Source organism: Paramisgurnus dabryanus, chromosome 7, assembly GCF_030506205.2.
Source record: "Paramisgurnus dabryanus chromosome 7, PD_genome_1.1, whole genome shotgun sequence".
Classification (NCBI taxonomy): domain Eukaryota; kingdom Metazoa; phylum Chordata; class Actinopteri; order Cypriniformes; family Cobitidae; genus Paramisgurnus; species Paramisgurnus dabryanus.
The window spans coordinates 12489630-12497357 of record NC_133343.1 but is presented as its reverse complement, the minus strand read 5'-3'; the positions used below and the strand labels follow the sequence as shown (position 1 = coordinate 12497357).

The 7728-nt window shown below is 40.5% G+C and overlaps 1 long non-coding RNA gene across 3 annotated transcripts in view; it reads right to left on the bottom strand.

Annotated features, from left to right (window-relative positions):
* Nucleotides 1-5119: 5119 nt before the first annotated feature.
* The window catches only part of LOC135718016 (uncharacterized), a 5895-nt gene continuing 3286 nt past the window's right edge, over nt 5120-7728 (bottom strand). For all 3 annotated transcript variants that reach the window (XR_012337026.1, XR_010520519.2, XR_010527252.2), the window contains exons 6-9: nt 6678-6745; nt 6481-6575; nt 6315-6414; nt 5120-5532 (exon numbers count right to left, since the gene is read on the bottom strand). This is a non-coding gene — a long non-coding RNA (uncharacterized lncRNA). The remainder of the gene's footprint in view (nt 5533-6314; nt 6415-6480; nt 6576-6677; nt 6746-7728) is intronic.

The following is a 7728-nucleotide window of genomic DNA, read 5'->3' as shown; positions in this document are numbered from 1 at the left end:
CCAGTGCCTTTGAGTCCTATTGTTGTTACAAGTAAACCATTTGAGCACTTAATAATTGATTGCGTGGGACCATTGCCTCCATCAAAATCAGGGAATGCGTATTTGTTGACCATTATGTGTCAGGCAACTCGATATCCAGCAGCTTATGCTCTCCGGAGTATTACCACCAAAGCGGTTGTCAAGGCCCTAACTCAGTTTATATCTATCTTTGGGATACCGAAGATTATTCAAAGTGATAACGGTACAAATTTTACATCGCGTATGTTTGCTGAGGTTTTGAGGGTGCTTAAAAGGAAACACAATCAGTCAAGTGTATATCATCCTCAAAGCCAGGGTGTGATAGAAAGATTCCACCAGACTTTAAAGTCACTTTTGCGTGCTTACTGTGTGGAGCTAAGCCGTGACTGGGAGGAGGGTCTACCCTGGCTGTTACTGGCTGCCAGGGAAGTACAGCAAGAGAGCTTAGGATTTAGCCCAAATGACTTGGTTTTCGGTCATCGTGTACGTGGACCTCTTTCTGTTTTGCGTGAGGGACTAGGTGAGGAGGATCCTCCGCGAAATTTAGTAGAGTATGTCAATGGTTTTCGTAGGCGTTTGTTTTTGGCTGGATTGAGTGCACAGAAGAATCTTGCTGTTGCGCAAGAGAAGATGAAGAATCATTTTGATAAACATGCTGAAGGTCGTGTCTTTACACCAGGTGATCAGGTGTTAATTTTGTTGCCAACTTCTGGGTCTCCTTTTTGTGCTAAGTTTACTGGACCATATACTGTTCTTCAGAAGCTGTCTGACGAAAACAAAGACCTAACCCAGATGTTATTGGAGTTTTCTGGCTTGTTTTCAGATATACCCACTCGAACTCATCTGATACAGCATGATGTTGATGTGGGAGATGCGCAACCTATTCATCAACGTTTTTATAGGGTTCCAGTGAGTAAGAGAGAAGCATTGGAATCTGAAGTTCAATATATGCTTGAGAACGGAATAGCTGTTCCGTCGTGCTCAAGTTGGGCTTCACCTTGCTTGTTGGTGAGGAAAGCAGATTCAACTTATAGATTTTGCACTGACTATCGCAAGCTAAATGCCATTACAAAGCCTGATGTTTTTCCGCTTCCACGAATGGAAGATTGTGTAGATCAGGTTGGTACAGCTAATTTTGTAAGCAAGTTGGATCTTCTTAAGGGTTACTGGCAAGTGCCGTTGACTCCTAGAGCTAGAGAAGTAACCTCTTTTATTACATCATCTGGATTATACTCGTACTCTGTGATGAGTTTTGGGTTGAGAAATGCACCTGCCACCTTCCAAAGATTGATGAATCGAGTGATATTTGGGCTGGAGGGGTGTGCAGTGTATTTAGACGATGTTATTGTTTTCAGTGAGACCTGGGAGCAACATTTGGTTCGTTTGCGAGCTCTTTTGACTCGGTTGACTGAGGCATGTCTTACAGTTAACTTGGCAAAGTGTGAATTTGCCAAGGCTACTGTAAGATATTTGGGGAAAGAGGTTGGACAAGGTAAAGTGCGACCAGTTCAGGCCAAAGTTCTTGCCATTCAGCAGTTTCCTTCCCCGTCTACCAAGAAAGAACTCATGCGGTTCTTGGGGATGGTTGGTTATTACCGGGGGTTCTGTCCAAATTTTTCAACTGTGGTTTCTCTCCTGACTGATTTACTTAAGAATTCAGTGAAATTTGATTGGAGTGAGAATTGTCGGAGAGCTTTTGAGAATGTTAAGTTATTATTAACCACTGCTCCTGTTTTAGCTGCTCCAAGGCTGGATATGCCATTTAAGTTACAGGTGGATGCCAGCCAGGTTGGTGCTGGAGCTGTCTTGTTACAGACAGGGGAGAATGGTTTGGACTATCCTGTGAGCTTCTTTTCTCGTAAGTTTAACACTTATCAGAAAAATTACTCTGTGATTGAGCAAGAGGCTTTATCGTTAATTTGGGCACTTCAGTTTTTTGATGTGTATGTGGGGGGAGGAATGCCCGTAGAAGTGTTTTCGGATCATAATCCTTTAACGTTCCTGCATTCTTTACAGTCTCCGAGTCAGCGCTTAATGCGGTGGATTCTCTTTTTACAGCCCTACAATTTAATTGTTAAACACATTAAAGGATCGGATAATGTAGTGGCAGATGCGTTGTCCCGTGTTCCTGACCTGATCAATTAAGTGCAATGGTTGTACAGTTGCTTCTGTTTTTTTTCCTGTGTTCTCTTGTCACCTTAATTTGCTTTCAGGATCCGGATTGCTGTTGGCAAGGTGGGGCCGTGTAAGAGAATGGAAGGAATTGTAGAAAATCATGGTTGTACTGTGATCAGAGGTGGTATAACAATGAGTGTTGAATTATGATTTCTAAGTTTGTGGTGTTTTGTTTTTTTGATCCGATTTGTATCAGATCTTTTTTAAAGGGTGGTGTGTGACGACTTCAGTGATTAACTCGTTATCTCTGAGTTGCAGGGGTGTGGCTGAAGTGAGTGGTTGTACACCTGAATGTAATCATGTGGCCTTATAAAAGACTGAGACAGAGATGAGAGGACGGCGGGCTGAGTTTGTGCAGATCTTGGGCTGGTTTCGTTTGTGCTGTAGCCTACATTGGAGTCCTGTTGGCTTGGAGAACTCATGAGATATGTGAGATATGGGAGATCACCGCCACCTTTTGATCCATCTTCTATGGGATGGTTGGATTGTTGACTGTCATAAGTGATATACATTTGCACACAATTACTGACACACTGTTTGTCATTTATACTAATTCTCAATGTTATGTCCTACATGTTATATTCTACTAATAAAATTCTCCCATTAATTGGAAGTGGTGTGTGGTGACTCCCTTATTTTGTTGTGACTCAGTAAAGATCATAACATGAAAGAGACACTTTACACGGAGGGTATAGGGCATTGGGAAACCTATTGGATCAAAGATACGGGACGAAATCTGAAGTACACTCCGTTTGGTACTCTCTTTTCCTTTCTAAACATCCAGCACTGGTTGCAAGTTAAACACAAAGTCATCATGATCTTGCCTCCATATTAATCCCAACACCTTCAATGCGACATGGGGTGTCTCTAAATTTGTCAGGCTTTCAATCTGGTCTTTCATCCATCTTGCTCTCAAGTGGGAGAAGTTGGTTGTCCATTTTCGCAGCTCCATTCCTGCAGTGGCCAAAATGGCCTTGCTTGTGATGTTATAGAACAGGCTTTGTTTACATCAGGTGAGCTTGCAATGAGGTCATCCACATACGAGCATTCCACGCGCTGGCTCTACTCTGAACTCATGCTATACGCTCTTAAAAGGGAAAATTTTCAACTGTGACGTCACGCTGAACAGATCGTGCATCAGAGCTCCGTCAAGTTCATCATCTAAAATCCTTTTTTTACCATCTTATTCCTATTTATATAATATAACTTATTAGTTTTACATAGGAATACTTTACCGTGACGATTATTGAGCAGTACTACCACGTGAAACTATTTATCACTAATAAACACCCAGTGTTAGCATATGACTAGCATCCACAAACGGTGGAGGCTGAAGCTAGCATTTTCCGATCTAATGGCGGATTCATCTGATATATGCTTTTCTGACCTGTCCTCACCTGAGCGGGAAGCTGTGGAGGAGTTGTTACCCGGTTTTAGCAGATCCAACGCGAGGTATAGCGCCCACTTCACCCTGCCTTCTGACGTCCACAAGCGAACAAGGCGTGCAACAAACGAGCATTCCACGCGATGCAGCTTCACGGACCGTGAACTACTGAACGGAGACACCATCGCCCAACATGAAAGCGATCGGGAAACTGTGGAGGAACCGCTGCCCGGCCTTCGTAGATTCAGCAAGCCCCACATCACCCTGGCCCCAGACGTTCGCAGGCGACCGAGGCGTGTCACAACCGAACATCCCACGCGATGCAGCTCCGGGGACCGCGTTCGGGTAAACAAAGACCGCAAGCACCGCTTGTTACATCTGGTACAAATCTGATTAATATAAAATTAGAAAACAATACATTAACAGATGAATCTCGAATGTTAAAATTCGGCCTTCTTAACATTAGATCGCTTACCAATAAAGAACCTATTGTCAATGAAATAATTACAGACCAAAACTTAGATGCACTTTGTTTAACAGAAACCTGGCTTAAAGCAGACGACTACATTAGTTTAAATGAATCCACCCCACAAGACTATTAATATAAACACGAACCTCGATTAAAGGGGAGAGGGGGTGGTGTAGCTACAATATACAACACAATTTTTAAAGTAAACCAAAAATCTGAGCTAAAATTTAAATCATTTGAACTTATGTTGTTAAATATGGAAATAACTGATCGTAACCACAAACAGCTTTCTTTTGCCTTAGCGACAATCTATAGACCACCGGGCCACCATGCAGATTTCCTTAAAGAAATAGCAGATTTCCTATCTGAGCTTGTAGTCACTGTAGATAAAGCTCTTATTGTTGGTGATTTTAATATCCATGTGGATAACCCAAAAGACGCATTAGGACGTGCGTTTATGGATGTTCTAAATTCTCTCAATATTAGACTAAACGTGACAGGGCCAACGCATACTAGTAAGCACACATTAGACTTAATTCTGTCACTCGGACTCAATATAAATGACGTCGAAATATCACCTCAGAGTGATGCAGTTTCTGACCATTACCTTGTGTCATACACTGTACTTCTAGATAGGATCACTCAATCCACAACATGCTACCGACTAGCCAGAACAATAATTTCCACCACTAAAGATAGCTCTATTAGCACTCTTCCAGACCTGTCCCAAATGAAACATGTACCCAGCGGGCATTTGATGTCAATTTAACATCAATTTGACATCAAACATCGACGTCAAAATTACGTCACAGAATAGGTCAAAAATGAAAGTCATTTTGACGTCAAAGTGTTGATGTCAATTTGATGTCAAGATTTTGACCCCTGCTGATGTCATTTTGATGTCAATTCTACATCTATTTGATGTTATGATGTTGATGTCATTTTAATGCTATTTTGATATCCCAGCCGGCATATGATTCACCTTTGAAATTTGTCTTTTAATAAAAACACATTCTTTCAAACAGTTTCCAGTTAGTAGTGCAAAAATTGAATATTCCAAATATAGAATGAAATCATAAAATAAGAAAACAAAATCAGGTTTAAAAGTCATTTTATTTATAACTGCAAATATGAATTTTGTTGTTGGTTTAGTTAGGGTGACCATACGTGCCATTCTTCCCGGACGCATCCCGTCCAGGATTTCGGTGCGTCTTCCGGAAGTCGTATTTGTTGACCGCATACGCCATTCAGTAAAAAACATAATCGTAGTTTCATTCTTACCTTAAAATGTAACGGTTGCTTTTCTGTAATAATAATAATAATCCTCTGTGACGTATGCGGTCGACAAATACGAGTTCCAAAAGACTGGACAGGACGGGTCCGGGAAGAATGGCACGTATGGTCACCCTAGTTTAGTTGACAGTCTTCTTATGGCCACCACCACCCATCCATTCTGGCTCCTGCACTTAAAAAATGATGACAGCATCTAAAGAGGAAAAACAAACCGCATGTTATTTCATTGTCAAAAATGCTATGTTTTTAGGCCATGTATAAAAAAAGTTATTGCACATGAAGGCAAGATGTGTGTTCTTTAATGGTCTGACTAGAAACATAGCATAGCTGATGAAGGAAGAAAGCTGTTGTGTTTACAAATGTGACAATGAGCTTCAATTAAGATCATCTACAGTGCATTCAGAAAGTATTAAGACCCTCTTCACTTTTCAATTTTGTTATGTTCTTTCATGATACTGCAATTGTTTACATTTTTCCTCATACATTTTTTTTACATTTGCAAACGTTTTTTGAAACGTTTGCAAATGTATAATTTTTTACATTATACATATTCAGACCCTTTCCAACAATACCTGGAATTTAGCTCAGGTGTCTCCTATTGGTCTTGATGTTTCTACACCTTAAAGGGTTCTGATGAACACAAAGATATTTTGAGGAATGTCTGTAACCAAACTGACCAGAAGCACCACTGACTTCCATAGCAGGATAAAAGAATACAATGGAAGTGAATGGTGCTTCTAACTGTTTTTTTTAAAACAAATCCAGGTGTTGCAAGGTTTGCTGCATCCTTCCCCAAAAGACCTGAGGCTGTAACTGCTGCTTCAAAAGGTGCGTTAACTAAATACAGAGTAAAGGGTCTGAATACTTGGGTGATATTGACTCTATACCCCCCCCCCAAATTGAGATGCTAAACAAAGCAAACATTGACTGTTTACCTTACGTGTGGGTCAAACAGCCTCCTGTGCAGTCACTTACCAATGAAAGCTAAGATGGACTCCAGACCTTCTGGACTGTCTGTGAGAGACTTCAAACTCAAACCAGACCAGCAAGGCATCACGTTGGCAGACACCCCAACCTGATCAAAAAATTTTGATTAGGAGATATTCTTGTCCTATTTTTAATATAGATTTTACAAACTTACCACAGATAATCTGGCAAAGCAAAGACTTATGAAACAGCATCTTCCCAAATCTCCTCTTAAGGCTCATCTTGTCTATCATGGCATTTAATAAAGTTCTGAAAAAAAAAAAACATTAAAAAACTGTGGCCCAAGCACAACTATTAAAAAAAATTAAGAATGTTTCCATTTTTTGTCATGGGACACTATTATTTCCTTACTTTTTGAGGGGTACAGATTTGGCCATCTGGAAAGACACATGATTTCACCAAGTTGCACGGTGATCTGCCTACAATATAAAACACATAAAAAAATAAAAAACAAGTCATAGCCCCTTTTAAAAAGAAAACATAAATTGTGAAATACAAAACACTGCATCCTTATTATTAGGATTACTAGAATTTGAACGGAATACAATCCAAAACAAGTAAAAAATATATTGTAAGGTTCCATTACTACATGGTAGCTTGGTAGTGGATTTCAATGGTTGGTGATAACTTGAATTTTATAACTCATGGGCATAGCCATAATTTTAAAAGTGATGATTAGAGCCATAATACATAAAGATTAGGGCTGTGACAGTTCTCATAACCACCTTGGTGGTAAAGTGCGGCCTGCGGTTGCGTGCACGTCACAAACTATGAAAAAATATAAAGTACAATCTCCCCCAGCGAGATATCTTCAAGTTTGTGTGAACGCAAACAGCCAGCAGATTCAGAGTTAGAGCGCTATTTGCAACTGATATCAGTGATGACACGGTGGCTTGGGAGCAGAACAGAGGCAAAATATTCTTTCTTGGTCACTCAAGGTTGCAAAAAGTATCAATCTGCGCTACCCGTACACCATCAGAACATGTTTTTAGTGCTGCTGGAAACATTGTAACCCCAATAAGGTTTCTCACTTTTTGTTTCATGGATTGAAGTGCTACAATAAACACACATAGGCGACAATCCCGTGGGTGCTCAGAAGCTCGGCTCAAGCACCCAGCGAAATGGCAAAGCACATATGTTCAGTTTATTCACATTAAAGGTACTGTTTTTCCTGATCGCAAATTTAGTTTGTGTGTAATGTGTGTAATGTTGCTGTTTGAGCTAAGGTATTATTTATGCTCTAAGTTCACTGCCAAGTAGGGTTGTTGCGGTGACAGAATTTTCCCACCGGTAAATCAGCGCGTGACAAACTCGGTGATACCGGTTTCACCGGGTGGAAGGGGCTTATAAATGCATTATATAGGGGCATTTTACTTTCACTTTTGAATTAGATGCAAATTGT